This window comes from Homarus americanus, unplaced genomic scaffold, assembly GCF_018991925.1.
Source record: "Homarus americanus isolate GMGI-L3 unplaced genomic scaffold, GMGI_Hamer_2.0 scaffold24260, whole genome shotgun sequence".
Lineage (NCBI taxonomy): Eukaryota > Metazoa > Arthropoda > Malacostraca > Decapoda > Nephropidae > Homarus > Homarus americanus.
Window position 1 is genome coordinate 11750429 of NW_024721079.1, and position 26252 is coordinate 11776680.

The window sequence follows — 26252 nt, forward strand, 5'->3', positions numbered from 1 at the left end:
TACTCACCTGAATGTACTTATATTATCCTTACTAATGCACCTACAGTGATTTACTTGCATATATATATATATATATATATATATATATATATATATATATATATATATATATATATATATATATATATATATATATATATATATATATATATATTTCATGTAGATCCACAATGACAACGTGGATAAGATAAATCTTGAATAAAGACGAAAGCTAAGGTACTCCGTTGTTTCCATCTTCCCGTGTGATTTTATCAAGATATATATATATATATATATATATATATATATATATATATATATATATATATATATATATATATATATATATATATATATATGCAGGGATGGTGTATGATGGTGCATTGATTCCACTGTATATGAAAAATTGTCTCCATGTCCTTTCAATGTCAAAAGTAAATTACGGTGTCAAAGTGATTGGCGTGGCGTCAGCGGCCTCCCCTGACAGCCACAAAGCACCACAATTCCAATTCCACACAACAATGGCCGTCCAACCTACACTGCAGGCTGTACCATCTACCTATAAACCAACCAATTACATCAACACTTGACGGCAAACAACTGATCACAGAAGAACAACGAACCAATCGTGCTACAAACCAATCACGGAACACCTATCACTAAGCCTCAACCAACCACAGGGTACCAATGATCCTGCTATCAACCAATCACACGACACCAATGAACTATAATTGAACATCCTACCAACCAATCACAGGACACCAATGATTTTGCTATCAACCAATCACAGAACACCCTTTATGCTGTTTCCAATCAATAACATATAAATGACCTTGGAGCCAATCAGGTACAGAGGAAAAAATATTAGCCACTCAAATTGACCAAAAGATACTGACACATACAGAAATATTATTGGACACCATAGACCAATTGGCCATCTCTCCACCACTGTCTCCATCACCTCTCCACCACTGTCTCCATCACCTCTCTACCACTGTCTCCATCACCTCTCCACCACTGTCTCCATCACCTCTCCACCACTGTCTCCATCACCTCTCCACCACTGTCTCCATCACCTCTCCACCACTGTCTCCATCACCTCTCCACCACTATATTCATCACCTCTCCACCACTATCTCCATCAGCTCTCCACCACTATCTCCATCACCTCTTCACCACTATCTCCATCACCTCTCCACCACTATCTCCATCACCTCTTCACCACTATCTCCGTCAGCTCTCCACCACTATCTCCATCACCTCTCCCACTATCTCCATCAGCTCTCCACCACTGTCTCCATCACCTCTCCACCACTATCACCATCACCTCTCCACCACTGTCTCCATCACCTCTCCACCACTATATTCATCACCTCTCCACCACTATCTCCATCAGCTCTCCACCACTATCTCCATCACCTCTTCACCACTATCTCCATCACCTCTCCACCACTGTCTCCATCAGCTCTCCACCACTATCTCCATCACCTCTCCACCACTATCTCCATCACCTCTCCACCACTGTCTCCATCACCTCTCCACCACTATCTCCATCAGCTCTCCACCACTATCTCCATCAGCTCTCCACCACTGCCTCCATCACCTCTCCACCACTGTCTCCGTCACCTCTCCATCACTATCTCCATCACCTATCCACCACTGTCTCCATCACCTCTCCACCACTATATTCATCACCTCTCCACACTATCTCCATCAACTCTCCACCACTATCTCCATCACCTCTTCACCACTATCTCCATCACCTCTCCACCACTGTCTCCATCAACTCTCCTAACTTCATCTCCATCACCTCTCCACCATCCCTATCACCTGTCTCCATCTCTCACCACCTCCATCGCTCTCCACACTATCTCCATCCAGCTCTCCACCCTGCCTCCATCACCTCTCCACCCTGTCTCCGTCACCTCTCCATCACTATCTCCATCACCTATCCACCACTGTCTCCATCCCTCCCCACTATCTCCATCACCTCTCCACCACTATCTCCATCAGCTCTCCACCACTGTCTCCATCACCTCTCCACCACTGTCTCCGTCACCTCTCCATCACTATATTCATCACCTCTCCCACCACTGTCTCCATCAACTCTCCACCACTGTCTCCATCAGCTCTCCACCACTATCTCCATCACCTCTCCACCATTATCTCATCAGCTCTCCACCACTGTCTCCATCACCTCTCCACCACTGTCTCCATCACCTCTCCATCACTATATTCATGCCTCTCCCACCAGTCTCCATCACCTCTCCCACTGTCTCCATCCTCTCCATCAGTATATTCATCACCTCTCCACCACTGTTTCCATCAGCTCTCCACCACTATCTCCATCACCTATCCACCACTGTCTCCATCAGCTCTCCACCACTGTCTCCATCCACCTTTCACCACCTCTCCATCACCTCTCCACCACTGTCTCCATCAGCTCTCCACCACTATCTCCATCACCTTTCCACCACTATCACCATCACTGTTTTCCCACCACTGTCTCCATCAGCTCTCCCACCTCCATCAGCTCTCCACCACTATCTCCATCAGCTCTCCTAACTGTCTCCATCAGCTCTCCACCTGTCTCCATCACCTCTCACACCCTGTCTCCATCACTTCTCATCACTATATTAATCATCTCTCCACCACTGTCTCCATCACCTCTCCCCTGTCCCATCAGCTCTCCCCCACTGTCTCCATCACCTCTCCACCACTATCTCCATCAGCTCTCCACCACTGTCTCCATCACCTCTCCCCCACTGTCTCCATCAGCTCTCCCCCACTGTCTCCATCACCTCTCCACCACCACCATTAAAATCATCCCTTCCTACCACCATCATTATTATCATTACCATCTTCCTACTACCATCATCACCCACATTATCACCATTACCATTTTCTCTCCATCACTTTCACTATAAATCACCATCATCCTTCTCTTCAACACCACCACCATCACCACCGCCACCACCATCACCACCGCCACCACCATCACCATCGCCACCACCATCACCACCGCCACCACCACCACCACCACCATCGCTCCTTCACCACCATCACCTAACATGGGTGGCGGGGGGATGGGTAAGGAGTGGGTGGTGGTTGAAGGAAGGGGGGGGTGGCAGGTGAGGGGTGGGAGGGAGGCGGGTTACTGTCACAACATGAAAGTAGGAACAATGACATTGATTATTGGTCACCAGGTACGACTTGTGTGTGTGTGTGTGTGTGTGTGTGTGTGTGTGGAGAGGTAACTAAAGGAAAAATTTTAAGCTGATAGGTAAAATTATCCATATGTTCTCTCTTATCTTCCACCTCCCCATGACGCTGTTGTATACAAAGTATGAATCTTAACACTCACGCTGATTCACCTGCACGTGTTGGGTCTGACATCTTTAATATTTGAGAGGGAAAACTCGTATAGTCTTCCTCTGAGAGTTCCTTTGGCCTCCTGACACTAGACACATCCTATAGTTCACGTTACATCACAAATGGCATCTTTCTTTACGTAAAATATGATATTTACACTTATATAATCATCTGTCATTAACACATTTAAATACTCTAAATGATACTATTATTTTGAGGACAATATGTTGTAATCATATTTCGTAAGAACTGTAATCAGTTTATGGTTACAGAAGAAAGTAGTGGGGCGAGGGGCAGAGATGGTAACTAAGGTAGGCAGTGTGTGGGCTTAACTTCCTACCCCAGGTTATGGTAAATCAGGTTAGGTTGCTTAAGGGTACTTGACACGACACACACACACACACACACACACACACACACACACACACACACACACACACACACACACACACACACACACACACACACACACACACATATGACTGAATAACTCCAGAAGTCCAGAAAATACAACGAGAGTAATAATACCGACTAAGCAGTGTGGCTGACGTGAAGTTTTCCGTGAACGAGAGTTAAGTTTACAGGGAAGCCATCACTCAGGACCGAGGTGACTGACTGACTGACTGCCTGAAAAAAAATTCTTCTGTGAATGCACAAGCAAGCAAACACACACGCGAACACGCACACATATATATGCACACATATACATGCACACACACACACCCTGTATGTCGTAAATGTGTGTTTTTAGCTCAGTGTACAGTATTGACAATCAGCAATCAAATAAGAGCTCCCAGGGCTCTCTCTCTCTCTCTCTCTCTCTCTCTCTCTCTATCTCTCTCTCTCTCTCTCTCTTTCTCTCTCTCTCATATTTTCGAAGTGAAGATTTTCCTTGCTGGGAGGGGATCCGGTACCTCCCTATCGCTTACACACCAATCACGTATAAAACAGTTCCTTGGTATTTCAGATGCAAGCCTTTCTGGTTGCTGTTTCGTAGCAAATGTATCTTCTATGTAAATGGCCTGGTGGATCTGTTCTTCTTACTGTGCATCTAAAACCCCCGCGAGTAGTCAATGTATAACAGTGCTCGGAGAGGAGGAAGGCGACGAGAAGGTGTCAGAGGCTGGTGTCCATTCATCTCCCGTCTTCTCCTTTTCTTGAGTTCCTTTCACTTTCTTTACTTCCTATGAAATGGCTTCTCGGCGTTTTCTTTAAAGGGTTGTGGCAACATTACTCTTATCCGTGCACGAGAATCATATGTTAATCTTAAACAAGATTCTAGAATGAAAAACATACTGGAGGTCTTCAAGGGCGTCATGTTCTCTACAATGCTTCTTAACAGCCAACATTTAACCTGATTAATTACATTATTTTTATCGGTAGTTTCGGTACACATGTGTCGTGTTGTTAATGAAGTTTCTAGCTCAGGTTTATCAAGAGGTCATGAACAGTTCCAGATCAGCCTTTGGCTCATTACGCTTTCGGTTGTTCTTAAAATGTTTCTCACAAACTGCATTATCTCTTAACTCCAACAGCCACATGTAAAACGCTTTCGGTAAACGTACTCAGGACGACTATGTTTTGAGATAATGTTACACAATGTCGGATCACTTGAATTTAAAATATCTGAAATATCTCCAAGAAAAGCGTTCATACAGATGATAAAGAAGATTCACTTTTCCTACGCGTGAACTTCAAAGCAGACAGACACATTGTATAAATTATAACAGCTTCTATATCTCCTTTAAAATGAATGGACTCTCGATTCATAACTTGGCGCTTGTAGAGTGACGAAGACTCAGTGCATGATAAAGCCGAAAAATGATTGAATGCATGAAGCCATCAACTGCAACGTCATCAACAAAACAGCTCAAGTCTTTGTCTTTACCACTCACTCAAGACAAACCAACACAACAACTGTGACCCTGACTAAGAGATACATTACTCATATCCTCTTATAAACTAGAGAGAAGAGTCTCACTGCAGCTTCGGCAACATTTTGAAAGTAATTTCTTATACTGCAGCTTAAGTGAGTTTCTTTTGCTGTTTTCTTACAAGTTACCGAGACAATTTGAAGTACAAAGCTTTGAGAATCCGTGTCCGCATTTCTTCACCTCTCGTGAGTAAAGATCCGCACAAAACAAAATCCGTGTGCGTTTTCTTGTTTTCGTTTAACTCGGAAATAAATGGTAAATTTTGTTTTGTTAGCATAAATTTCTTTTTACACAGATATCCAAGCCCCCACCTCACTTACCGTTTCATTTTCATTGCCATATATTATATGACGCCTTCTCTTGCTGTCTAGTCTACAAGATTTAAACGAGATGTGTTCAGAGGCACAGTGAAACTAATGGGGTAGTATATTTTTCCGGAAACTTTGGTACATTTTCCTAAAAACCATTTCGGTGTTCAAGCGTTATCCATTTAAACAATCGTATGTCCTTCGAAATATATTTGCTTCCAATACACGTGATTAAATCAGAACACAATTCCCAGGATATTGGGAAGTGTGACGAGGTTCAATATACTGTACTGTAGACAGCGTCAGGTGGAGGCCACCATAAACAACACCACACACCTCCGTAAGTTTATCGTCCACACCCAAGAATCTAGTGAGCTAAGGCAGGCAGACGGTGTTGGTATCTTTGCAGGAGTTAATTTCGCTATATATGAACAACCACAAACGACCTCATTCACTCCCCTGTCTACCCGAAAGCGAAGCAGGTCGATGTTAAATAAGAAACTTTCTTCCCCTGACTGGTGATGTGAAAAATCACCTTATTTGATTATTCAAACTGCCAAAATTGTCGTGAAAAACTACCATAACTGGGTATGATTATCTTGTTCCTGGTTACAAGGAGGGATATTTGGACGTACGGGCTTTGAGAATCCAGGGCTGGAGCTGGTGGTGGTGTCACGTGAAGCTCTCCGGGAGACACACAACAGAGGCATTCATTGAGGCGACACGCTCTACCCTCTAACAGTCTTTCATTACCCTCGGTGTGGACCGCCGCCCGGGCCTTCCTATCTAGTGTAGTAATTGCATCCTATTTCGGGATTAAAAATTTTCACAACCAGGCAACAGGAAAAAAAGACCCTGGTAGCATTGACCTATTAACAGATGATGTCCGCGCGGTGCTGAACATCACACACACCTAATCGATCAACACACCGAGGCCTCACACCACTATTATCCATCACTCTATAAATTTCGTATTATTTATCTCTTGTGACATAAATAAGCTGGACACAATGCAGTTCTATATTTTGCTACTATCAGTTAATGATTTGTTTATTTATAACTCAACACAACTATTGTGGCAGGATCATAGTGTCTGTACGTGTGTTGTGGAGATGGCTGGCACAAACTCCTGGCTTCTCTCAACACATACACTGCTCTCGGATGCTCTGTGTACGTACAGTATGTAATGTGCGTGTGTGTGTGTGTATGTGTGTACGGAGAGAATCCGCATATATTGAGTTGGCTTTGTCATCCGCCAACGCATCCTGCACAGGCTAACTGAAATGCCTCTTGGGATCAACGAGCGCCTCATGACGCTCGGGGTCCCACTGAATCACTCACGTCATGCCTTTTTCATCAGTGCGTTCGCCCCAACACTGGATGCAGAGGATGGCATCAAGGAGGCCTTTTACGCCGACCTCGACAGAATGCTAACCTCTATCCCCAGAGTAGATAAGGTTGTGCTCCTTGGCGACTTCAATGTCAGAGTTGGCAGAGATGTTGACATTTGGCAGGGAACCATAGGGAGAAATGGACTAGGCAAGTGTAATCCCAACGACCTACTCCTCCTCAGCAAGTGTGCTGCACACAACCTCACTATGACCAACACCTAGTTTAGGCAGGTCGACAAGTTAGAGGGTTCGTGGCAACACACACGATCCAAACACTGGCATCTCTTTGACTACATTATTGTCAGAGAAAGAGATCGCCGAGATGTCCTTAACACCCGTGCCATGCGTGGCTCAGACCACTGCGACACTGATCATTGGCTCGTCAGAGCCAAGCTCTCACTTCACGTCACCCCAAAACGGCGAAGGCAGCAAGTCTCCAGAAGAGGTTTAAACACTAAGCGTCTGGAGAATCCAGCAGTAGCACATGGTTTGAGAGAGCAGCTCGAACATGGGTTGATAAACAACTCGACAACAAACAACCCAAACCCCAGTGCCGAATGGGATATTCTCAACACTGTCAAGACAAAAAACTGTAGAGACCCTCGGCCAGATCGAAAGAATACACCAGGACTGGTTTGATGAAAATGACCCGGCAATCAATGTACTCGTCAATGATAAACGTCCTGATTTAACTGACTGGCAGAACAAACATTTGTCTCGGACCAAAGCTGATACCTTCTGCAAGAAGAAAGCGGCGGCTCAGCTGGAACTTCGCAATATAAAGAACGACTGGTTTAAAAATAAAGTATGTGAAACACAAAAATCTGCAGATCAGCATAAGATGTGCAAATTTTTCAACTTCACTAAAACATTTTATGAGCCAATCACTTGTGGTGCAGCCCCCTTCCGCTCACCAGACGGTAACTCCATAATTAAAGATGATGAAGGCCTCCTTCAGTGCTGGAAAGAGCACTACCATTCACTGCTCAACCGAAACACCAATGTGGATGTCCTGACTACCCAGCAGGTCCCTCAGTATCCAAAGCTGACTCACCTCAGCTATCCTTCATCCCTGGATGAGGTAGCTACTACCATCAAACAGATGAGAAATAACAAAGCCTCAGAGCTTGTTGGAATCCCTGCCGATGTGTATAAAGAAGGAGGACCTCTGCTTACCAGCCGTCGCAACTCTCTCCCCTGGAGAATATATGGGAAAAGGAGGAAATCCCCCAAGCTCTTAAAGACGCCTCCATCGTCAATATTTATAAGAACAAGGGAGACTGGTCAGACTTTGACAACTACTGCGGGATCTCACTGCTGTCCTTAGCTGGCAAGATTATCGCCCGAGTCCTCTTAAACAAAATTCTTCCTGCGGCGGAAAACTTCTCCCCAAAGTCTCAATGTGGCTTTAGACCATCACGTGGCACCACTGACATGATTTTTGCTGCCCGTCAGATACACGAAAAGTGCAGAGAACAGCGTCATGACCCTTGTCGCTCACACTGAGCTCGACCTACAGGAGATCCTGAACACCTACGCAAATGCATATGCACACTTCGGCCTTGAGGTGAATGTACGTAAGACTCACATTCATAAGAACATAAGAATGGAGGAAACTGCAGCGGGCCTATTGGCCCATACTGGGCAGTCCCATTTACACCCAACCCCTAATGCTCATATAACTATCCAACCTATGTTTGAAGCTATCCATCGTAGCCGAGTCAAAAAGTCAAATGATGTTTGGTAACTTGTTCCATTCATCCACTCCTCTATTTCCAAACCAATGTTTACCTATTTCGTGCCTAAATCTAAATTTGTTTAATTTAATTTTTTTTTTAAGAGTTCGCTCCTGATTGGATAGTTTGAGTACCTTGTTATGTCCCCTTTGTTTAACCTGTCTCTGTACTCGAGGTTCTCTTTCAGCCTGCCCCTGGTTCAGACACACCTCCACCATCCATCCAGCTAAACGGTTCTACCTTCTCTAATGTTACCCACTTTCAGTATCGCGGCTCCCACCTGTCCACCACCGAGGACATCGATGAAGCGATCCAGCATCGGATCAGATGTGCATCTCAAGTCTTTGGCAGACTCCGAAACTGTGTCTTCAGCTGTAGAGAGCTGAAATTATCTACAAAGTTCACGTATATCGAGAAGATTTCACATACAGGTTGCACCTCAAGGGACTTGAAAACTTTCACCAACATAGTCTGCGTTTCATCCTCCGAGTTTTCTGGGAAGACAAGAGAACAAATGCTAGTATTCTTGCTGACATCAACTGTAGAAGTATTGAGGCTGTCGTTATCCATGAACAACTATGCTGGACTCTATTAAGACAACTCTGAAAAAGTGCGAAATCGACCCCTTCACCAAGGAGTCGATTACTCCACACCGTAACGCTTGGAGGAGCACCGCACAAGGTGGTGTCAATACTTTCGATTTAGCCCGACTGCATAACGAAGCAGACAAGCGCCAACGCCGGAAAGACGCTGCCGCCGCCCCTCCCGCACTAGATGTAGCCCCCCACATGTGCAACATCTGTGGTCGACCCTGCCGGTCCCATATCGGCCTCTTTAGTCACCTCAGAACTCAACCAACCTAGGTGACATCCGTAATAACTCATATCATTGTAATCGTCATAGTCGATTCCGAGTGACAGGAAAGTAGTAGATAAGAATCCAGGATGTAGACCTATAGGGGTGGGGGAAGTGCTGAGGCGGATCATCGGAAAATGCATAATGGAGGTGGTAAAGGATGATGTCAGGGCAGCAGCTGGGAACCTGCAAGTTTGTGCTGGCCAACAAGCTGGAGGGGAAGCTGCCATTCACGCCATGAGAACGATATTAGAGCAACGTGATTGTGAGGTCGTTCTCCTGGTCGACGCTTCAAATGCATTCAACATACTTAACCGCAAGGCCGCACTGCACAACATCAAGATCATGTGTCCAAGCTTTGCAATGTACGTTGAAAACTCCTATAGGAATCCATCAGACCTTTATATAGTAAACAACAAGGCCCTACGAGGTGATACCATCTTACAGTCAACCGAGGGAACAACACAGGGGGACCCCGTTGCAATGGCAATGTATGCAATTGGCCTATCAGTGCTCCAACAAGAAATAAAATTTGAAACAACTGGGGTCAAACAAGTGGCATATGCTGATGACCTTACAGGAGCAGGAAAAGTGGAGTGCATCAAAAAGTGGTGGGACTTGGTAACATCGCGAGGTCCACAAATAGGGTACCACCCAAACGCCAGCAAGTCCTTCCTCATCGTGAAGCCAGAACATTATGAACGGGCTTTGGAGGTTTTTGGCGGAAGTGAGGTCAAAATAACTAAGGACGGCCAAAGACATCTAGGCGCAGTAAATGGCACTACGGACTTCAAGACCGAGTACGTAGCGGGAAAGGTGAATGAGTGGGTTAGTGAAATCCAAGCTCTGTCTGAGATTGCTAACACAGAGCCACATGCGGCCTTTGCTGCATTCACCCATGGGGTCAAGCATCGTTGGAACTACCTGATGCGTACCATCCCAGAGATCGGACCCCTCCTCCACCCTCTGGAAGAAGCTATCAGTGTCAAGTTCATTCCCAAATTAGTGAAACACACTCACTTAACCCCAGCAGAAAGATCACTCCTTGCACTTCCACCAAGACTGGGAGGGATGGGACTAACTAACCCAGAGGAGATTGCAGCCACCGAACATCAAAATTCACTTAAGCTCACGGCAGCCCTCATGGACCACATAATAGCCCAGAACGCAACAAGGGAGGTCGAGACCAGTGAAGTAAACGAGATTCGTAGGTCCATTACGACAGATCGACAGCACGGCCAAAATGATAAGTTGCAGCAACTGTTGCTGCAGGTTCCAGAAATTTTGAAAAAAAAGTAGCTATAGCGCAGGAGGTGGGCGCCTCGAACTGGTTAACTACGTTACCGATAAGGGCAAATGGTTTCAGTCTTAATAAACAAGAATTTACAGATGCCATTGCTCTAAGGTACGGTTGGCCAGTAGAAGGTTTGCCCTCCCAATGCGTGTGTGGCTCTTCCTATGATGGCGATCAGGCCATGGTCTGCAAGAAGGGGGGCTTCATATGCATGAGGCATGACGAGGTAAGGGATCTCACAGCAAATATGTTGAAGGAAATCTGCCGGGACGTCATGGTAGAACCGACCCTCCTTCCATTGGATGGCGATATCTTCCAACACAGGACTTCAAACACATCTAACGAAGCCTGCGTGGACGTCAGTGCTTGAGGATTCTGGACGCGGGGACAGCGAGCTTTCTTCGACATCAGGATGTTTGATCCCATGGCCGCATGTCACCGTAACCTAGCTCTCGATGCTGCACATAGGAGGAACGAGAACGACAGGAGAAGGGCATATGGGGAGAGAATTCAAAACGTTGATCAAGGCAGCTTCACTCCTCTAGTGTTCACAACCTCTGGTGGGATGGGACCAAGTGCAAGATGCTTCTATGCCAGACTCGCGGAGGTGATCTCCGAACAGAAGCAGCAGCCCAGAAGTTTTGTTACAGCCTGGATGAGATGTCGACTGTCTTTCTCTCTCCTTCGGTCGGCTTTGCTCTGCCTCAGGGGAACAAGAGCTTCTGCCCCTACTCCGACAACTGCTGCAGATATTGACTATGAGGCTACAGTCACGAATGCCGCATAGATCTATGGCCTAAATAAATTTACATTAAGATAGATAGCTATTTACATTAGGACATATTTATTATTACAAGTAATTAAATGGTATGGTTGTGTGGTTATTGGGGAGGCTGATAGTCACGTTAAAAAAAAAAAAGTAGTAGTAGTAGTAGTAGTAGTAGTAGTAGTAGTAGTAGTAGTAGTAGTAGTAGTAGTAGTAGTAGTAGTAGTAGTAGTAGTAGTAGTAGTAGCAGCAGCAGCAGCAGCAGTAGTGTGTGTGTGTGTGTGTGTGTGTTCACCCAATTATTATGTATATAAAAGAATAATATAACGATAATACTGGATTACGGGAGGACAGCACGGTATTACAGGCAGCTGTGTATCATAGCAGATGGTGCACTTACTGGTGATATCAGACCTGGAGTTTGGGTGATGATGATGATGATGATGACTAAAAGCTGAAAATAATGACTAAAACAATGCTGGTTGAAGAATAAATGATAATGACAATGATGATGACTTGATGATGATGGTAATGACAATGTAGAAAATTAACTTCCAGTGATGATGATGTTAACAATGGGAGAATGCTAATAATGATAATTTTATGATGATTGATGAACACTGGACGATGATGATACTAATAATGATGATGATGATGATACAACTGAACAAACGATAACAAATACTAACGAGCGAGCAGGTAAAGTGATGTTAGGAAAAATATAAATAAAACCGAATTTAATAGCAATATATATATATATATATATATATATATATATATATATATATATATATATAAAGAAAGAGTATATATATATATATATATATATATATATATATATATATATATATATATATATATATATATATTTCATTAGCCCAATAAACACGCAGACTTCTACATACAATCAACACCTCAACGCGCCAGGATTCGAACCCACGGCCCACGAGCCCATGACTGTGACCAGGGAACGCTAACTGTTTTTGTATCCTGGTGGTCCAGCGGTTAGCGTTCCCCGGTCACAGTCATGGGCTCGTGGGCCATGGGTTCGAACCCTGGCGGGTTGAGGTGTTGATTATATATATATATATATATATATATATATATATATATATATATGAGATCTCATGTATACTGTGTCCGACATATTTAATTGTTTATTAATTTTTTCATTAAATTACAGTTATATACAAACATGGGAGGTTTGTTTTACTGTGCAGTCTTCTGAACACATTATTACAGCTCTACATTATATTTTTTAAATGTCCATTGCAATTGGTACAGTGAACCAGAACAATTCATCACTTATAATGGGTCGTCGTCACTTACAATGGGTGTATTAGCCCCTGTCTAACAGACAGTAATGGTTATGTACATCATATTTATATAATTACTACATCCACGGTAATGAACAAGTGTCTAGTGACGTGTCACCTAATCTCATTGGCCTTCGCGCACCTCTGACTCTAACGGTCAACACCCCAGTCTCTCCTGAGGTCTCTCCAACACAACACGTGTTTGGAAGAAGTATTTTCACACTACACTTCATTACCTATAACACTCACGGCTCATAGTGATATCCTAAATGCTTTGCTAATATTTTATTTTCTTAATAAATGGAAAAAAGACCATTTGAGTTTGCTGCTTAACCCCAAAACATTTATTAATGTTATCTTACAGTGTCCTTCTGAAGCTGTATCTTGGGGGGCTTCATCAGTGATTACAACAGGTAACGGAAGCAGCATGGCTTCTTATCACTTATAATGGGTTGTCGTCACTTATAATAGGTCGTCGTTACTTATAATGGGTTGTCGTCACTTATGATAGGTCGTCGTCACTTATAATGGGTTGTCGTCACTTATAATAGGTCGTCGTCACTTATAATGGGTTGTCGTCACTTATGATAGGTCGTCGTCACTTATAATGGGTCGTCGTCACTTATAATGGGTTGTCGTCACTTATGATAGGTCGTCGTCACTTATAATGGGTCGTCGTCACTTATAATGGGTCGTCGTCACTTATAATGGGTCGCGTCACTTATGATGGGTTGTCGTCATATAATAGGTCGTCGTCACTTATAATGGGTTGTCGTCACTTATAATAGGTCGTCGTCACTTATAATGGGTTGTCGTCACTTATGATAGGTCGTCGTCACTTATAATGGGTTGTCGTCACTTATAATAGGTCGTCGTCACTTATAATGGGTTGTCGTCACTTATGATAGGTCGTCGTCACTTATAATGGGTCGTCGTCACTTATAATGGGTTGTCGTCACTTATGATAGGTCGTCGTCACTTAAATGGGTCGTCGTCACTTATAATGGGTTGTCGTCACTTATAATAGGTCGTCGTCACTTATAATGGGTCGTCGTCACTTATAATGGGTTGTCGTCACTTATAATGGGTCGTCGTCACTTATAATGGGTTGTCGTCACTTATGATAGGTCGTCGTCACTTATAATGGGTCGTCGTCACTTATACTGGGTCGTCGTCACTTATAATGGGTCGCGTCACTTATGATGGGTTGTCGTCACTTATAATAGGTCGTCGTCACTTATAATGGGTTGTCGTCACTTATAATAGGTCGTCGTCACTTATAATGGGTTGTCGTCACTTATATAATAGGTCGTCGTCACTTATAATGGGTTGTCGTCACTTATGATAGGTCGTCGTCACTTATAATGGTCGTCGTCACTTATAATAGGTCGTCGTCACTTATACGGGTCGTCGTCACTTATAATAGGTCGTCGTCACTATAATGGGTCGTCGTCACTTTATGATAAAGTCGTCGTCACTTATAATAGGTCGTCGTCACTTATAATGGGTCGTCGTCACTTATATGAAATGACGTCACTTATAATAGGTCGTCATCACTTATAATGGGTTGTCGTCACTATGATAGGTCGTCGTCACTTATAGTCGTCGGGGTTGTCGTCACTTATAATAGGTCGTCGTCACTTTTTATAATGGGTTGTCGTCACTTATGATAGGTCGTCGTCACTTATAATGGGTCGTCGTCACTTATAATAGGGTCGTCGTCACTTATAATGGGTCGTCGTCACAGTCGTCGTCACTTATAATAGGTCGTCGTCACTTATAATAGTAATGGGTCGTCACTTATATGAAATGACGTCACTTATAATAGGTCGTCGTCACTTATACGGTTGTCGTCACTTATGATAGGTCGTCGTCACTTATAATGGGTTGTCGTCACTTATAATAGGTCGTCGTCACTTATAATGGGTTGTCGTCACTTATGATAGGTCGTCGTCACTTTATAATGGTCGTCGTCACTTATAATAGGTCGTCGTCACTTTATAATGTCGTCGTCACTTATGATAGGTCGTCGTCACTTTATAATAGGTCGTCGTCACTTATAATGGGTCGTCGTCACTTATAAGGAAATGACGTCACTTATAATCACTTATATAGGTCGTCGTCACTTATAATGTAGTTGTCGTAATGGGCTCGTCGTCACTTATAGCCGGGTTGTCGTCACTTTATAGGTCGTCGTCACTTATGGCGGGTTGTCGTCACTTTCGTCGATAGGTCGTCGTCACTTATAATGGGTCGTCGTCACTTATAATGGGTTGTCGTCACTTATGATAGGTCGTCGTCACTTATAATGGGTCGTCGTCACTTATAATGTGGGTCGTCGTCACTTATAATGGGTTGTCGTCACTTATAATGGGTCGTCGTCACTTATATGAATTGACGTCACTTATAATAGGTCGTCACTTTCATAATGGGTTGTCGTCAATTATGATAGGTCGTCGTCACTTATAATACCGTCACTATAATGAAGTCGTCGTCAATTATAATGGGTCGTCGTCACTTATGATAGTCGTCGTCACTTATAATGGGTTGTCGTCACTTATAATGGGTCGTCGTCACTTATATGAATTGACGTCACTTATAATAGGTCGTCGTCACTTACAATGGGTCGTCATTACTCATAATGAGTTGTCGCCACCTATATTACGTCGTCGTCACTTACAATGAATTGACGTCACTTATAAATAGGTCGTCATCACTTATAATGGGTTGTCGTCACTTACAATGAGTTGTCGTCACTGATAATGAGTTGTCGTCACTTATAATAAGTCGTCGTCACTTATAATGGGTCGTCGTCACTTATAATAAGTCGTCGTCACTTATAATAAGTCGTCGTCACTTATAATGGGTCGTCGTCACTTATAAAAGGTTTTCGTCACTTATAATAGGTCGCCGTCACTTATAATAGGTCGTCGTCACTTATAATGGGTTTTCGTCACTTATAATGAGTCGTCATCACTTATAATAAGTGGGGGGTAAGGAAGGCAACAAAGTCAACCATTGACACGGTGGTAAATATGAGTGAAACAGATCACTTCAAGGTAATCAGATTTGATTCAGATTTGCCCCCGAGGGGGCTAGTTTATTGGGCACCCCCTTACATCCTGTGCAAGGTGAAGCGCAGAAGCGTTTACAGCGCCCAACAGGGAAGTATGAAAAGTTCATACTTGCCTTTATGACTCGTACATTAAGGGCGTAAAAGCCTGAAGGGTCATAGGTTTTGTCAAGTTACATAAAGTGAGAGAATGATGAGTGTGTGGGGGGAAAGTTCCCGGTACATTTTATCTGTTTATGGCAAAGAGTGGCAGGTCCCTAATAACGTCAAATGCCAGGCCTGTGACTAGGCTTCAAGGTAATGGTGAGCGTGTTATATGCTCACCTCCATAACATTATAGCCCCGGGGTCCTATGCCGATGAACTAAATAGAATGCTGGAAACAAACAACATGTCACGAATGAACTTCCCATCAAACCCAAAATCATCAAACCTCCTACACGCCACCAGCACTCCAGAGCTTACTGAACACGTTAGGCAAAGATTAGACGTTCCCAAAGAAACAACAACAACACCAGCAACCCCCGATATCGAGCCTGAAAAAGCCACACAACCCGGAGAAATAAACGAGAAGCCAAGAGACTCATGAATACCACAAGGCGCGGGACCAAAGAGGAAAACAATGACCTAGAAAAAGGAGAAAGGTCACTACGAAACAACATCTATGCTCCCCAATACCTGAAGACGCGTCAGATATAGGACTTAGGTTCTATTAAACATCAAGAATACCATCCCACCACACAAAGAACCCCCAGGAAAACTCAACAAGGACTTAGTTACATCAAACGAGATTGTATGGCAGTACACCGATGAACGGTATGATCAAGACGCCGTATGGTGAATGACCAAGAAAGACAAAATAAAGTTTGGCACAAAAGACTTCTTTGTAATCTCACCAGAAGAACTAAATAGGAAAACATCGGGACTTCGCAAAATGAGATCACCGCCTCAACTACATCTCTCAGTGGAAAAGAAATAATGGATCATCTTAAATTGAAAACACTCAAGATCCTGCAGAACAATGTCCGTGACTGGAATACGGGTAAAACATCACTTTGCAACATTTACAACGAAATCAGTCAAGACATATTACTAATAAGTGCACATGGCGAACCTGACAAAAAATAAATAAAATATTCAACTATGTCTCACCAATCGAACAAAAGCTGACAAAAACATGAAGGAGTGGCAGTAGCGGTGAAAAAAAAATCAAGTATACAATAATAGATAACTTTAACAGTGAATTTATTGCTATCAAGCTATAGACAGCTCAGGGTGAAATAGTAATTGCAACAACTTACCTACCCCCAAGAAGACCATCCCTCCCTATGGAATTTCTCCTTAAACTAATAAACTACAATACCTCAATGTACATCCTGGGAGATTTTAATGATAACCATCGCATATTTAACAATAACAACGTAGGTACAGTACTAGAAAGAAAAATAAACACCGGAAGACTACTACACCTGGGACCGTACTTCACCTCATGGACGGGACCAAACAGCGTCACAACACCCGACAAAATCCTGTGTAACAACAAACCATTCCTAAACTACCACACAGAGCAAGGCCCCTGTACCCCAAGAGATCATAGCCCAATAATAATCACAATCTTAACTCGCCCAATACTAATAAAAATATCACCAAGATTCCACATGAGCAAAACAGACTGGATAGAATACAAGGAACTACTGAAAAATTACCCACTAGTGAATGTAAAAAAAAAACAACACCTGAAGAAATCGACGAAGAACTAGATAAGCTACACAACGCCATAAAGCAAGCAATTAACCCCAGTAATGACATACAGAACCCTTCTAAGTAATAAACCCACTGAAGCATTAAAGAGGCTACAAGAACAATACAATAATACAAGGAAATATAGAGAACAAGCAGGATCCACTAGAACTACAGGTGTAATCCAAAACGTAAGGGAAATTCACCATGACCTCCAAGAAGAATATATAAAAATTAACAACGAAAAATGGAACAGTTTAATATCAAACATAGATACGACAAAGGACACAAAAACATTCTGGCGAAACATTAACAGATTACTTGGCAACAAAAAACAAACAGTAAACTACATAAAAGACCAAAACGGAGAAAAACTTTATACAGACCAGGAAAAAGAAGAGGCCTTTCGTAGAGAATGGAAAAATATATTCAGAATATGAGAAGAAAATGAGATTTTGATAAAGAACATGAAGAAGCCATTACAGACTGGCTAAGAGAGCGAAACAATAGACTGACGCTCTACCAGACAGGAAATCCAGATATACTAAAACCCAATAGATTCATAGGACACGACGATCTACTACACAGCTTACGCAAATTTTAAGAAAAATCCCCTGGAATAAGTGGCATAACTCGAAATATGCGAATAAACCTACCTAACAGACCAATACAAGCACTCCTAAATATATACAACTCAGCCCTATCAACCGGTTTTTTCCCCGATGGCCTCAAATGAGCTAAAATGATCTTCATTCCCAAAGAAGGCGAGGATCCAAAACAAATAACCAACTACAGACCGATATCTTTACTAGAAATAACTGGCAAACTCCTAGAGTGCACAATAAACAACAGGCTACAAAAATTCCTGGATACAAACAATAAACACAACCCAAGACAACATGGGAGAGGAACCCATATTGCAATAGCTGTAATAACAGGAATCATCGCCAAAGAAAAACAACATGGAAACCAAGTAAACCTTGTCCTGGGAGACGTGGCAAAGGCCTTTGATAAAGTGTGGCACACAGGCCTAAAGTACAAAATCTTACAGCTACACCTGCCGGCAGAAAGCGAGAGAATCCTGTGTGACTACCTCCGAAACAGAAGAGCACAGCTGCAAATTGGTAAGTATCTAGGGCCAACACCTAGACCTCGAAAGTGGAGTGACCCAGGGGGGCGTCCTGTCCCCAACATCTTTCACCATATACACAAAGAACCTACCAGAACCAACACAACATAGCGAACATATTACCTTCGCAAACGACATCACACAAAACATATCATACCTTGGGAAGTCGGAGGCAATGATGGCACGCCATACAGCGCATGCAATAAAGAACATAATTGATTTACAAAAGAAATTTGAAGATTAAAACAATTATTAAAAAAAATTAATAATTCCAATTGCCAAACAAAAGGTCAACCAGTCATCGTGGATGAAGAAATATACCTATACGCCAATGGAGGTACCATATTAGGACTCAAGATCAGAAAAACCGAATACCAAAGCTTCATTAAAAAAAAAAGACAACAAACTACGCAGCAAAATTAAAAACAATTAGGAGATGTCAAAACCTACATACACAAAAACTAAAACTGTATTCATCACTAATAAAATCAATAATAATTAAACTACCCGTCTGTACCAATCAACGCATTCAGTGACACAAGAATCAAGACACTACAAACAATACAAACTAAATGTCTACGACTTATATATAACATCAGACATGAATAAAAGATAACAAACGAAGAACTGCACAGGAAAGCTAACATCGAGGCAGTAATGTAGACATACACTGTATACAACAAAGCTAAAAGAACGTGGGACAAAGTAGAAGAGTTAGAAGCTGTAACTCACTGGCTCGATAATGAAATGGAAAGAGTGAGAAAACATCCATGGCTCAGATCCAGCAGAACAAGACTTAACAGTCCAGCACTAACAACCTCAAAGCAATACAAAACAAAATAAAACAAAAAATCGCATAGAATGAACAGCCAATTAAAACACTGCCAACATAAATATGAACCTTTTCAACTAAAATAAAAAGATGGGACCACCTCCTTGCGATCCAGAGTAACATGTTGGATCCTACACCACTTCCTTGCAAAAAAACACTTTTCCTATTTAAACAAAAGCTTCAATTCCTTAAAAAAAAAGACAGTGACTAACGGACAGAATCCTTGGCCTCTCCTTCCTGTTGCTTTTCCTCCCACCTTTATGGAAACAAAACATACGATGTTCAGCCAGCTCCATAAAGAACCTGGCCAGAGGTCGTCACATCTTCCTTAAAATACTGGCTACTGCAATGACTAAACATGACCTCCAGAAAAGTCAAAGGCCTGAGAGCTAAAACTTAAATTACTAGTACAAAAGATCAACAAAGAATTTTAAAATACAGCATATCTGGTTGATCCGGGATGCCTTTACTCTCCGACTTTCCTTCAAATTTCGCCCTCATTTACCTTCTCCTAAATCTCACCCCCCCCCGCAAATACCTCCAAAGTATTTCCACCCCCCCCCATCCTCCCAGCAACAAGCAATAGCTCTTCATCCTTATCTACACGCATCAAGTCAAGTCAACAAGAGGACAGTCGTAACCGTGAAGGGGCCAGCAACACTCACTCCCCAGTCCTGCCCGTCGCCCCCTGTGAGGTCAGCACGTCGTCTCACCAGCTACATTGGAGAAGACCGAGAATAGGTGCAACGAGGTCTCAGCCCAGTCCACCGACGGTGTGACATCTACTCATCGTGCCAACGAAGTGCTGGCTGTGTAGACGGTAGTAGTGCAGTGATCCTACACCCCCTTTACGATCGACTTTACCTGGTGACCTGTCAATAACCTCACAAAATATGACGGTTGAGGATGACCTGATCACGAGATGTTAGGTTGACGAGTTCCACAACAATTTAAATTATGAGTTACTTAATGCACAAAGGCAGAACATACCATACAGAAAACTCAGATCAAACAACAATGACCCTAAATGGATAAACAATTATTTAAATATTCTTATTGGACAAAGGAAGGCTGTAGGTAGGAAAATGAATTGTGGTGAAGATTACCTCCGAGATTTTTATTAGGTATTGGCCGGTAGGGTTAAGACCGAGATAAGAAAAGCAAAGAGGAATAATGACTGAAGGAAGCAATTGAGAAAAGATTGGACCAATACAGTCAGATACCCGCGAGCTAACGGATAACGACGGAGAAATGAGCAATAATCTGAACAGATACTTTTCAACAGTTTTCAACACCGAACATTTAAACATGATACCCGAGGCACCGACTCTATACAGAGGTAGTGAAGAAAATAGATTAAGCGAGATAGTAGTGACTAGTAAAGATATTAATAAACAAATAGACAAATTAAAGCCTAATAAGTCACCAGGTACCGATAATAGATTTGCCCGAGTATTAAAAGAATATAAGGAAGAGCTTACCTGTTATATGCCCTGGGCAAAGTTGTTTAACATGTCATTAAAAACGGATGTAGTACCAGAATCCTGAAGAATAGCGAATGTGATACCGATTTTCAAGAAGGGAGATAGATCACTATCCTCAAACTACCGTCCAATCAGTTCAGCAACTGTAGGCAAATTGCTGGAAACAATAATTTCACACTCTATTCGAAATCACCTGGAGAAGCACAAGTTGACCAATGATTCCCAACATGGCTTCACAAGTGGGCGTTCATGTCTGACAAATCATTTATCATTCTTTTCAACTGTTTTCGAATTAGTGGACGACGGACACGATTAAGATGTGGTATAACTCGACTTTAACAAAGCCTCCACTTTAACAAAGTGGGGGCTCATGGAATTGGAAGAATTATTCTAAAATGGATTAGGGCGTGGTTACAGGACAGGAAACAGCGAGTGAGCATTAACGGCACTAAATCCCATTGGGGTAACGTCACTTGGAGTACCCGAAGGCACAGGCCTTGGACCATTACTATTTATTATATACATAAACGACATATATATAGGCGTAGACAGCAACATGAGTAAATTTACTGAAGACACTAAAATAGGGCGTGTAATTAAATCTGTCGAGGACTCCGCAAAACTACAGGAAGCTCGAAACAAATTTTTCGCATGGTCTGAAAAATGGCAAATTCAATTTAATGTGGACAAATGTAAATTACTTAGTCTAGGATATGTAAACAGAGAAACAAGATATCAGATGAACAACGTTGTTATAGAGAAATCCGACTTAGAAAGACTTAGGTGTAAGAGTAATAATAAGAAGGAATCTTAAACAAAGACAACACTGTGTATTTGCTTGAAACAAGGCTAACAAAGTACTTGGGTTCATACAAAGGAGTGTTAGTTACAAGACTAGCGAGGTCATCCTAAAACTATATCGTGTGCTTGTGAGACCTCACTTGGATTACGCGGTCCAGTTCTGGTCACCATATTACAGAATAGGTATAGAAACCTTAGAAAAAATTCAAAGGAGAAATACAAGACTAATCCTGGGCATTAGGAACCTGGAGTACAGAGACAGATTAAAGCATCTTAATTTGCACTCCCTCGAGAGACTTAGAGTGAGGGGCGACATGATCGAGGTGTATAAATGGAAGTCAGGGTTAAACAAAGGTGATATAACAAATGTACTCAAACTATCCAACCAGAAACGAATTCGTAGCAATGGTTTTAAATTAGACACATTTATATTTAGGCGCGAGATAGGTAAACACTGGTTTGGAAATAGAGTAGTGGATGAATGGAACAAGGTTGGATGAATATATGAGCGATAGAGGTTGGGTGTAAACGGGACTGCCCAATATCGGCCAATAAGCCCGCTGCAGTTTCCTCCATTCTTATGTTCTTATTTGCTTGTTAGGTAATAGGAGTATACCATAATATACAATATATTGGGTACGAGTCCCTCATAACACCCCCCCACCCACGCTGAACTACTGAAATAAAGCTGTATCACCCATTTGTGTTGTATATACTACACTTGTACTGAGCCTGTGTTAATGTATATGATATTATCTTTACACCCTCGAGTCACGCTACCAACTTCATCCACTTATAATGGGTCGTCGTCCATTCATCCATCAGTGACTAACCTTTTCTCTTCTTCCCTTTATCTCTCTCTCTATCTCCTCTCACCTTATCTCTTTCTTTCTTTTCCCTCTCTCCCTTCTGTTTCCTCTCCTCCTTTCTCCGTCTCTCTTCCTCCTCTATTTTCTATCTCCTTCTCCCTCGCCAAACTTATATTTTCCCTGTTAATTCTATTTATTCCTTTCTCTGTCTTTCTATGGCTGTCTGTCTCTCTCTTACTATCTACCTACCTACCTCTTTCTCTCTCTATCTCTCACCCTCCCTTCATTCTATTCTCACTTTTTCTGTTTCCTCCCTCTCTCACTTCCCTCCCACCGTCCCTTCATCCTCCATCCCTCTCTTCGTCCTTCCCTCCCTCTCTAATACTCTCTTCCTCCTCTACCTGTCCTTCGCTCTCTCACTTCCCCTTCGTCCTTTCTCCCTCCCTCCTCCTCCTCCCTCCCTCCCTCCTCCCTCACACTCCCTCCTCAGTCCGTTAATCTCCCTCAGTCCGTTAATCTCCCTCTCAATCCTTCAGATATCTTCCGACATTAAATTCTTCCAAACACTCTTGCTTGGTGGTTGATCGTCCGCCCTGATGACCAAACTTGTTCAAGCACACACATTTTTGAGTGCGTGTGTGGGCCTTAAGCTGTGTGTGGATGATCCTGGGCCAGAGGTGGTGGTAGAGAGGTGGTGGTGGTAGGTGGTGGTGGTGGTGGTGGTAGGTGGTGGTGGTGGTGGTGGTAGGAGGTGGGTAGATGGTAGTGGAGGTGGTGATGATGGGAGGGAGTGGTTGGGAATGGTAGTGGTGGTGGGAATGACGGTGGTGGTGGTGGTGGAGGGAGGGGGGTGGTGGTGGTGGTAGAAGATGGCGGGTAGTGGTGGTAGTGGTAGGTGGTAGGAGGAATATGGTGGTAGGTGGTAGGTCGTGGTAGTGGTAGAAGGTGGTGGTGGGAAGTTGTAGGTACTATGTTGTGGTAGTGATAGGAGTAGGATTAGCTGGTAGGGGGTGGTGGCAGGGTGATAGTAGGTGGTGATGGTAGGATAGTGATGGTAGGGAGGTGGTGGTGGTGGTGGTGTAAGTGGTGGATGGAGGTGGTGGTGGTAGGTGGTGGTGGTGGTGGTAGGTGGTGGTGGTAGGTGGTGGTGGCAGGAGGATGTGGTGATAGGTGATGGTAGGTGGTAGATGGTAGGTGGTAGATGGTGGTGGTGGTGGTAGGTGGGAAGGTGGAGTTGATAGGAGGTATGATGGTGGTGGTGGTGGTAGGTGGTGGTGGTGGTGGAGGTGGTGATGGTGGTGGTGGTAGGTGGTGGTGGTGGTGGTAGGAGGTGGTGGTAGGTGGTGGTGGTAGGTGGTGGTAGTGGTATGAGGTGGTAGGTGGTGGTGGTGGTAGGGAGGACGTTCTGGTAGGTTGTGATAGGTGGTGGCGGTGGTAGGTGATGGTGGTAGTGGTGGTGGTAGGAGGACGTAGTAGTAGGTGATAGTGGTGGCAGGTGGTAGATGGTAGTGGTAGGAGGGATGGTGTAGGTGGTGGTGATGGTGGTGGTGGTGGTGGTGGTAGTTATGGTGGTAGGGAGGACGTAATAGCAGGTGGAGGTGGTGGCGGTGGTAGATGGTGGTAGATGGTGGTAGTGGTAGGAGGATGTGGTAGGTGGTGGTGGGTAGGTGGTGGTGATAGGTAGTGGTGGTGGTAGGAGTGACGTAGTAGTAGGTGATGTAGTAGTGGTCGGTAGATGGTGGTAGATGGTAGAGATGGTGGTAGTGGTGGAGGTGGTGGTGGTGGTGGTGGTGGTGGTGGTGGTGGTGGTGGTGGTGGTAGGTGGTGGTGGATGGTGGTAGTGGTGGTGGAGTAGGTGGTGGTAGGTAGTGGTGGTGGTAGAGGACGTAGTAGTAGGTGGAGGTAGTAGTGATAGGTGGTGGTAGTGGTAGGAGTGATGTGGGTGGTAGGTGGGTATGTTGGTGGTGGTTGTTGGTGTGTGGGTGGTGGTGGTAGTGGTGGGGCAGAGACGGTGGTGGTGGTAGGTGTTGGTGGTAGTGAGTGGTAGGTAGGTGGTGGTGGTGGTGGTGGTGGTAGGTGGTAGGTGGTAGGTAGGTGGTGGTAGGTGGTGGTGGTGGTGGTGGTGGTAGGCAGTTGTAGTGGTGGTGGTGGTGGTGGTAGGTGGTGGTGGTAGGTGGTGGTGGGTGGTGGTGGTGGTGGTGGTGGAGGTGGTAGGTGGTGGTGGTGGTGGTGGTGGAGATGGTGGTGAGGCGTAGTAATAGGTGTGGAGGTGGAGGTGGTAGTAGGTGGTAGACGGTGGTGGTGGTGGTAGGTGGTAGACGGTGTAGTGGTGTGGTGGTAGATTGCAGACGGTAGTGTGGTGGTGGTGGTAGGTGGTGGTAGGTGGTGGTGGTGGTGGTGGCAGGTGGTGTGGTGGTGGTAGGTGGTGGGGGATAGATGGTGTAAACAGGGTGGAGGTGGTGGTAGTGGTAGGTGGCAGATTGGCAGTAGTGGTGGTAGGTGGCAGATTGGTAGTAGTGGTGGTGGTAGATTTGCAGACTTGGTAGTGGTGGTGGTGGTGGTAGGTGGTGGTAGGTGGTGGTAGGTGGTGGTGGTGGTGGTGGTGGTGGTGGTAGGTGGTGTAGGCAGGTGGTGGATGGGTAGGTGGTGGTAGGTAGGTGGTGGTGGTAGGAGGATCTAGTAGGTGAGGTAGTAGTGGTAGTGGTAGATGGTGGTAGATGGTGGTAGTGGTAGGAGGATGTGGTGGTGGTGGTAGGTGGTGGTGGTGGTGGTGGTGGTAGGTGGCAGACGGTGGTGGGGGTGGTAGTAGGTGGTAGGTGTGGTGGTGGGGGTGGGAATGTAGTGGTGGTGGTGGTGGTAGGTGGTAGGCAGGTGGTGATGGTGGTGGTGGTGAGGTGTGTAGTGGTGGTGTGGTGGGTGGTGGTGGAGTGGTAGGTGGTAGGTGGTAGGTGGTGGTAGGTGGTGGTGAGGTGGTGGTAGGTGGAGGTGGGTGGTGGTGGCAGGTGGTGGTGGTGGTGGTGGTGGTAGAGGTGAGTGTGGTGGTAGGTGGCAGATGAGTAGTGGTGGTGGTAGGTGGTGATGGTAGTGGGTGGTGGTGGTGGTGGTAGATTTGGTGGTAGGTGGTAGGTGGTAGGTGGTGGTGGTGGTGGTGGTGGTGGGTGGTGGTGGTGTGGTGTGCGGTGGCAGTGCAGGGTGTGGTGGAGGTGGAGTGGTGGTGGTAGTGGTGGTGGTGAGGTGGTGGTGGTGGTGGTAGGTGTGGTAGAGGTGTGAGGGTGTAGGTGGGGGAAGGGTGGTGATGGTATAGGTGGTGGTATGTTAGGGTGGTGGTGGTGGTGGTGGTAGGGGGTGGTGAGAGGGGCAGGTGGTGGTGGTAGGTGGTGGTGGTGGTAGTGGTAGGTGGCGGAGGTGGTGGTAGTGGTGGTGGCAGGTTGGTA

General features: G+C 44.4%; 1 protein-coding gene across 6 annotated transcripts in view; it reads right to left on the reverse strand.

The window, feature by feature from the left end:
* Window positions 1–26252, reverse strand: part of LOC121861557 (protein stoned-A-like) — an 88340-nt gene that overhangs the window by 4706 nt on the left and 57382 nt on the right. The window lies entirely within an intron of this gene.